At 43.2% G+C, this 8,776-nt stretch overlaps 1 protein-coding gene across 1 annotated transcript in view; it reads right to left on the reverse strand.

Moving 5' to 3' along the window:
- The window catches only part of LOC123510090 (lachesin-like), a 65,123-nt gene extending 56,573 nt beyond the window's left edge, over window positions 1–8,550 (reverse strand). The window contains exons 1-2 of the mRNA XM_045264892.1: window positions 8,506–8,550; window positions 7,779–8,195 (exon numbers count right to left, since the gene is read on the reverse strand). The gene's annotated coding sequence lies outside the window, so the exon portion shown is untranslated. The remainder of the gene's footprint in view (window positions 1–7,778; window positions 8,196–8,505) is intronic.
- Window positions 8,551–8,776: the final 226 nt, after the last annotated feature.

An 8,776-nucleotide genomic window follows, 5' to 3' on the forward strand; every position in this document is an offset into this window, starting at 1 on the left:
CTCCTCTCATCATTGCCTACTACTGCTTTGTAATCTCCAGAAACTACCAACACCTTATTGGTTTTCTGCATGAAGGAACATTCACCGAGGGATTATGAACCAGAAAAAAAACTATCTATTTGCCACTCCCAAAGAGGAACTTACCATAAAGTTATCCAATATCAATTTTCAAAACTTGGGAGGCCTTCTAATACCACAATTTTTGCGAGAATCGACGGTGAGAATGGAAAAGAAGAGAAAGAAAGAGAGAGAGAGAGAGAGAGAGAGAGAGAGAGAGAGAGAGAGAGAGAGAGAGAGCGTTCTGGTCTTTTTTTAATGTGACCCGGTGTGCAATCTGCGGAAGCCGTGTTGTGGGAGCCTCCGAGGACACCCAAGTCTTCGGGGACAGCCAGGTAGGTGAGAGAAGCAAGTAGAGTGTGAAGGGTCTGTGCAATGTGAATGAGGGCGCGGCGAGATGTGTAAGAGTTGTGTCCAAATAGGTTTCTGTTGCCGAGGTCGACGCCAGTGTGAGGGACGGGCGCTTGTGGGGATGCACGGGAGAGACGACCAGGTGTAGTGAAAGGACAGGTGTGTGGTGGAAAAAAAACAGGTGTGCTGTTGGTGTTATGGTAGGGAGGAAGTGCATAAAGGGGTGTTCATGTCTTGAGTGCAGGTGCTTTTATGGGAATTACAGGTGTGTGAATAAAGAGCAGAGGAAAGAAAAGTGTGTTGTGGTTATGGGAATTCACGTGTGTGCGTTGCAGACAGGTAAGATTACGATGGGTTAAAAATACAGGTGACTATAGGGACATATGTGTAAAGTGGGCAGGTTTGTTAACAAGGACAGGTGTGTGGGAAGCAATGTGTGTATGTGTGACAGGTGTGGCAGGTAAGAATAGGGTGGCTGAGTCAGCAGGGAAGGGAAAAAAGATTGTGACTCTTTAAGCTCACTAGCAAAGGTAACATTATTATCTTTTTTAAAACAACGAAATCTCTTTTTTTATCGCATTATTTTCGCTGTTGTCATTTGCATTAGTATATTCTTTTATTGCGCATTATGGCATTTTTATAACGAGTTCGTTTCGTGACGTAAGCTAATTTCTTTTTCATTAAGATTTCAATTACACGCTTTTTTTTGTCATACGCATTTTGCATAGCAATGGGTTTCCTCTTAAAGCATTTAATTCCTTTTTCCACAAACTATTTTCCTTTACCATTTTGAATGCCTCCTTGTTTTATGAATAATTTGACGGCATTTTCCACAAACTACACCGTTTTGAGCACCTCCTTGTTCTCTGCATAATTTCAAGTCATCCCTTTACTATTTTGAATGCCTCCATGTTTTAGGAATAATTTTACACCCTCTTCCACAAACTACATGATTTCGAATGCCTTCTTGTTCTACGTATAAATTGAAGATATTCCTCATAAACTAATATCCTTTACGATTTTGAATGCCTCCTTGTTTTACGAATAATTTGAAAGCACTGGGTCGGCGAGGGCTGGCTGCGGGGCGCCTGAGGACGGCCAGGGCAGCCCCATAAATCTGAAGCAATGGATGGCCGCGCACGCTTAATATTCACTTAGGATAAGGATTATTTATATACGAAAAATTCCCTTTGTATTTTTTGGGTCCTGTGATATACACGCAGCGAGAGAGATAATTCAGCTATTGTGGCTTTTTTCCCGGTGCTGTGCGTGAGGCGATGGTGAGTTGTAGTGTTGAGTGGCGAGGCTTGCACGGATGAGGTACTGCTTAGTTTTGCGCAGGGAATGTATGAGAGAGGACAGAGGCGGACAGAGGCGAGGGCTACCCATTACACGTTCAGCTGATGGATAAGTGTGCGGATGCGAGGCAAGGCGAAGGAGCGGCAGATTAACGAGTGGGTGATAAAAGCAATGGCAAATAAAGGCTGGTTTGCTTTCTCTTTCTCTCTCTTTCTCTCTCCATGGTGAAGTTTTTTTTTGTCCTGAGGGAAATTAAGGGGGATAAAGATAAGGAGAAAAATATGACCGTTCTCATTTCCTTTCTAATCTGGCTGTGATGAAAGCTCTTTACTGAATTTTACTCGTTCAACATCGTATAGGTAAAAATTGACTTCAGTATTGTTATTGTTGTTGTTGTTGTTGTTGTTGTTGTTGTTCTGGTAGTGGTAATAATGTTAACTTGATGCACTTCCTTTAAGCAACATCTATCACATTTTTGCATACATTTAACCCTTTGAGTACCATGCCGCGTTTTCATATTAATTCTGATTACTTTTTTGGTGATTTCATACAGCTTCAGAAACTTAGGTGTGGGATTAGAATAGTGAAGACTGTGGCCATTAATCTTCTGACCTCTATAGACCCTCCTTAATGTCAAAAAAATGGTCTAATTGTACACAAATCTTAAGTTAAAAAACGTGTCCTAGTATTGAAGGGATTAATCTCTTTTGAATCAACCTCCAGATGGAATTGTCATAGTCACAGCTCCCAACAATAACAACAACATGAAAATCACCACCACATCACAAGGGCAGCGAGAAAATTAGCGGTCATTACTTCATTACCATTAGCATATTTATCCCTCTGAGCGCTCCAAATTTAAACGCATTCTTCTTTAAATGAACGAAACGAGTCACGCATTTCTTCTGCCTCCGAGCGACCCGTAAAAGAAGGAAGAGGGAGAGAAGAGAGAGGGAAAGCCGAGCGGGGGGAAGGGAGTAGGAGAGCAGAGGTATTCAATCAGTTCAACCCATGATATGCATCCGTGGGAGAGAAACGAGCTGAGAGAGGGAGGGAGGGAGGGAGAGAGGGAGGGACATCTGTATCTCTTTTGCTCATCTGTGCGGAATGTTATGCGCATTTATTACTCCGCGATGTGAAGTAGTGCCTCATGGACGTCGTTCTTGCGCCCATTCTCACGGCGAGAGAGAGAGAGAGAGAGAGAGAGAGAGAGAGAATAGGAGACGAATTGCCAGAAAGAGATGATGGAGAGAGAGAGAGAGAGAGAGAGAGAGAGAGAGAGAGAGAGAGAGAGAGGCGAAAAATAAAACAATCAGAAAAAAAAAACATAAAAACAAGATAAGGATGTAAAAAATGAAGAAAACAGAAAGAGAGAGAGAGAGAGAGAGAGAGAGAGAGCACCAACACTCGTACACCCTCTCTAAGCCAGGTGTGAAAAAGATGGCAAGATTATAATTCCTCGTGTATGGCTTTTTCACTCCTTGTTTTCTTTCATTTTCCCGCCGCCGAGGTTACGTGACTCAGGCGACGCGAAATTGAGGGAGCTTCGAAAATTAACGCACGATTAAAATTTCGCACTACACCTAAGCACACACGCGGGAAAGAACAGGATGGGGGGGGTAGGGAGGTGGAGAAGAGAAGGAAAATGAGGGCAAGAAAAAAAGTAGAGGAAAATCACTGTATGTTTTTTTCCCTTGTCACGGATGAGGGGAAAAAATCGTGACTGATCATTTTTTTTCCTTTATTCTCAATATTTGTTTTTTTCTTTTTTTTTCTTTTATGCCGGGATAGTTTGATTCTGAAATTAGTACAGTATGAATTTAATGTTCAGGTTCCTCTCTCTTTCTCTCTCTCTCTCTCTCTCTCTCTCTCTCTCTCTCTCTCTCTCTCTCTCTCTCTCTCTCTCTCTCTCTCCCTGACGACCACTTAGTCTCTCTTCTATTATTATTGCGATCACCTACACTTAGAATGAACGAGGGACAGAATGTATCCGCTTATTCCTTCCTTCCTTCCTTCCTTCTTTACTCTCCTTCTCCCCTTGTGTCCTCCTTTCTGCCTTTCCTCATTTGGCTATTCTTTCTAGCATCTCTCTCTCTCTCTCTCTCTCTCTCTCTCTCTCTCTCTCTCTCTCTCTCTCTCTCTCTCTCTCTCTCTCTCTCTCTCTCTAACGTCTCATATCGTCTAGGGAGCAGGTTGTCAGCGGCAGCTTTCCCAGTTTTCTTCTTGTCTTCTCTCTTACTCTCTCTCTCCCTCTCCCCTTTATCTTGACCTTTCCAGGTTGTCAGCGGCAGCTTTCCCTTCGCCTCACTTCACCACAACTTTATCTTGAACCCCTTCCCCATCCTCTACCCCTTCCCCTCTATCTCTTTCCTTATCGAACTTCAAACTCTCATGAGCTTCTAAGAATTTTCTTGACACACACACACACACACACACACACACACACACACACACACACACACACACACACACACACACACACACACACACACACACACAGGTGAATAGAATACGTGGTCAGGTGTAGCTCAAATATGTCTGTCTTGCCGTAGCTGAGAGGCAGATAAATGTTTATTCATCCGAGTCACTCCCAGGTAGCCCCCATGCGTCGTGTACCTGGCGAGAGCTCAGGTGAGTTCAGGTTAATTCTAGTCCACCTCCTCCTCCACCTTTACCCTTTCCGAGTCGTGAAGGTCGAGAGCGGGGAGTAAAAAGACTTCACGCTCACTGACTTGCGATACATTTAGTCTTTTATTCAACGTCGTTTCATTTTTTTTTTTTTCAGGTAAGGCGCTTTGTGTTATCGATGGAGATTCAAGTGAGCGTTTGGTGGCTGTCACGTGAAGGCTTTTTATGCGCTGACTTTTCCTGCCTGTTAGAATTGTACGCTTGGATGGACTGGTGGAGGTGAGGTAAGGTAGCTTTGACTCACAGAAAGAGGTGCGGGGTGCGTGTGATTTTTGTCTCTTATTTGGAAACATTTGGCGCTGTTTGTAGCTTAGGATTCTTACAAAGGGAATGATGTTTGCTGGTTGCTTACCATATTCACTCTCTCACTCCTATTTATTTTGGCTGCTTGATATAATTCTAACAGAGAACAAGGTTTTTTTGGTTAGCTGTTTCTGGCTCACTCACTCACTCTCTTACTCATTCACTCCACATTTCTTTCATGTCGCCCTCATGCACTCACTCACTATCCTCCTGCTGACAGATCCACTTTCACACTCATTCACTCATCGGCTCATTTTCATACAGTATCAGTCTATCGGTTCGTCAGTCAAAGTGGGTGACGGCTAATCGTTCAGTCCGTCATTTGTCAAACCGTCAGTCAATCCGTCAGTCATTCCGTCAGCCAGCGAGTTACAGTCACGGCGTGTTGGGGAGAAGTTGGAAAGCCCAGTGACTCAATCTGTCTTAGGTTCGAATCTCACACAGAAAGGGGTATGGATACTTAGCAACCTTAAGCTTAGAATCAATAAGGACTCGAGGAACACCTGGTGAGAGGGAGTCTGAATGGTGCAGGTACTCGTGTCAGTAGAGAGAAAGCAGCTGGAGAGTAGTTCTCTAATGTGTTACGTGGAAATGAGTCGAGGTTTTGAAGATGATGTAGAAGTAGAAATGAGTAGGAGTCAAGATAAATAGTTAGATAGATAGATAGATAGAGATAGAGATAGATAGAGATAGATAGATAGATAGATAGATAGATAGATAGATAGATAGATAGATAGATAGATAGATGAATAGATAGATAGATGAATAAATAGATAGATAGATAGATAGATAGATAGATAGATAGATAGATAGAGAGAGAGAGAGAGAGAGAGAGAGAGAGAGAGAGAGAGAGAGAGAGAGAGAGAGAGAGAGAGAGAGAGAGAGAGAGAGAGAGAGAGACCCACAATCAAGTTCTCAAATGCCGAAAGTTCCTACACTCTTTGTTCCCTCAAGACTACATTTCAAAGCTCAGAAAGACGAATAATTAGGTTTTCACGAGTATTTCTCCAATTATTTGCATAGAACACATGCTAAACTAACAGTAGCAACATGAAAAGCACCCTTGGAAACCGTAATAGCCTTGAAATCTTTGGGCTTTTGATGGTAGGCGAGGTAAGACTGTGAGACGTTTAAGAATATGGACATTAATATTCCTCTCTCGAAGGTCTAAAGGAGAAGAGACGGATATGAGCAGCGTGGCTAGTCTTCGTGTCCCTTTCATCATCAGTCACTTCTAAGGCTCACTTCCTCCACAAGATAGGCCGTACACACTTCAATGCGCCCACCCAATCACAGAGAATCCTGCCACGCCTAAGACCCAATCACTTTCTTCCTATGGGCCTTCCCTACGTAAATCTTCCCATATACCGTCTCCTCTCTTCTTTCTTCATCCCTCTATCCTCCTTCCCCTCAGTAATGGTGCTCCTCCTTCCCATCCCTTCCCCTTCATTTCCTCCTCTCTCTCCTCTTCCGTACACTCGCCATCCTTTCCCCTCACTTATCCTCAGGCCCTCCTCCTTTTTCACCCTCCGTCTCCTCTTTACCCTCGTTACCCTTTCGCATTCCTTAGTCTCAAACTGCATCTCTTTGCCAACATTCCTCTCCTTCTTTCCCCTCTTCTCTTCACTTTGTCTCTTTCCTCTTGTCTTACCCCTCATTACGGTTACACGCACCACGCACACACCACTTCTTATCACCACAACGAAGCACACACCACTACGTTTTCATAATATACATGCACATATATCACCATAAGTCTCCATACATTATACATTCACCTCACACTAGCTCATATATCATTAATATTCACCACACGTCATCATCAGAAACCACCACACACCACCACACACTTGCACATCATCACACATCCTCACTACTCCACCACCAAAAACCACCAGCACTTACCACACGACACCACACATCACCACCTATCACCACCACACACCACAAGGCATCACCATCACACAAGACAGTCATGAGGCGTCTGGTGGTGTCCCTTCATGAATGACGCACATCCCCTCACATTCCCCTCGGTGGTTTAAAGAAATAGTCCCCTTTCCTTCTCTACCCTAGAAAAAATGTAAATGCTAAGTGGAAAATGCTTTAAATAATATGAAAATCGTATCAGGTTAGGTTTGTAAAGTGAAGAGCAGGCACAAGGCAAACAGAGTACCGAGTGACTTCAGTAAAAGTTGGTGATTAAAATGCCTTGAGTGGGAAAGGTACCAGGTAATTAGTGTCCCTAGTATAAGGTAATAAGGCTGTAGATAGTCGTGCAGTGTAATAAGCCAGCAGTGACTTAGCTGAACAGTGCCGTCCTTTATTTGTGAAGAGTGGCACTGACCAAGGGTAAGAAAATTTATGTAAGGAAAAGTGCCAATTGAGGTGCCACTCTCCAAAGAAAATGAGCTAATATGGCTCAGCTGAAACTGACTTAAATCAACCCTTTCCTTGGTCATTTTTCCTACAGCCACGTACAATATTCTTGTGCACATATGGTCCATATTTAGAAACGCTTTGCTCTCTCACCACGACTATTTTCAAGGGCCATGAAGATGATTAACGAGGTTTTTACGAGTGTTTCTGCAGTTAATAATGTAGAAATCTTGTCACTGTCTATAAAACCATAAAAACACCTTAAAAAACTCGTGTAAATTTAATCAAAGCCTTTTGAAATAGTGGAGGTGAAGCACAGGAGGGTTTGAGAATACAAGCCATATCACAACAGTCTCTTAGAACACTACCAGAACACGCACAATGCACCCTTGAATAATTATATTGCGCAGAAAACAAACACTTCACCTCTCCCTCTTTTCCTGGGTACTTGCAGGCAATATCATGAAGTAAGGTCATAGTAGCAAGGGAGTTAAGTGGACAGTAAAAAGATTAACCTCAAAATTAACCTTAAACAGTGAAGCACGGGAGACACATGAGCGTTATCTAAGCTGTGAAATGAAGCACCTCAAAGTAATAAAGAACTTAAGCAAGCCAAGTGAAAATTATGTACATGAGAGGAGGAGAAGAAGAAGGAGGAGGAGGAGGAGGAAGGAAAAGGAGGAAGAGGAAAAAGAGGACGATACCTGGAGTTAATACTGTGCACGTTGATATACTTTATGGTGGCGTTGATATTATTACATGCTCACTTTTCCTTCCTGTGGGAAATTAATAAAGTACGCTCAATGTCACACAGTCAGACAAAAAGCGAGTGTTTACTAATATTTCTTATCCTTTCTCAGTGTTTTTCAATGTTTTACTTCAAGCGTTGGTCTTTTTTTTATTTCCTTCTACGATTTTTTTCTAGTTTGTGTTGGCGTTAATTTTTCTAATTTGTTTTCTGTTTTTTTTTTTTTTCACGAGTCACTTCACAAAAATGTCAGTATTTATATTCCTTGTGTGTTTTTTAGGGTTTTGTTTTTCCTCACATTTCTTCGTCTCCAGGAAACAAGACAAGTCAAATATTTCACGTTTTCTTCGTAAACACACTAAGATTTCTGCACCTTAATAGTAAGCAAACATATCACTCAACTGCACGTCACATTATAACAAACATACACACACACGTAGACACACACACACACACACTCTCTCTCTCTCTCTCTCTCTCTCTCTCTCTCTCTCTCTCTCAAACTTTAATTAATTTAGTTGCTAATTGCCATGAAGTGTAGCAAAAGTTTATATTTTTTCCCACTTGCATGTCACTCTTTCCTCACGCGGCACGGGGAGAAACTGGGCGGAAAAGGAGAGGGGAAAAACAGGTAACCGGCGAGAGAAGAAGGAACGGTGCGCAGCGAACAAGTTGCCTCATACGGGAGGGAGGAACGGCGATTGGCAGTCCTTTCCCTCTGACTGTTTGAGGCTGACTGAGGCTCTCGCTGTCTCGAACCGTCTAGGCACCCCCTCCCAGGCACTGACCCCCAAGCACCTCCTCCCTATATCTCCCCTCCTTCCACCCGAGAGTGTCTCCTACCCTCCTCCTTTCACTCCCCCCTCCCGTTCTGTCGATATTGCTCCTCCTGCTCCCTCCACCTATCCCTCCTCCATTCCTCCCTCCCTCCCTCCTTCCCAGCTCCTCTCTTCT

This window comes from Portunus trituberculatus, chromosome 28 (genome assembly GCF_017591435.1).
Source record: "Portunus trituberculatus isolate SZX2019 chromosome 28, ASM1759143v1, whole genome shotgun sequence".
In the NCBI taxonomy this organism is placed as follows: domain Eukaryota; kingdom Metazoa; phylum Arthropoda; class Malacostraca; order Decapoda; family Portunidae; genus Portunus; species Portunus trituberculatus.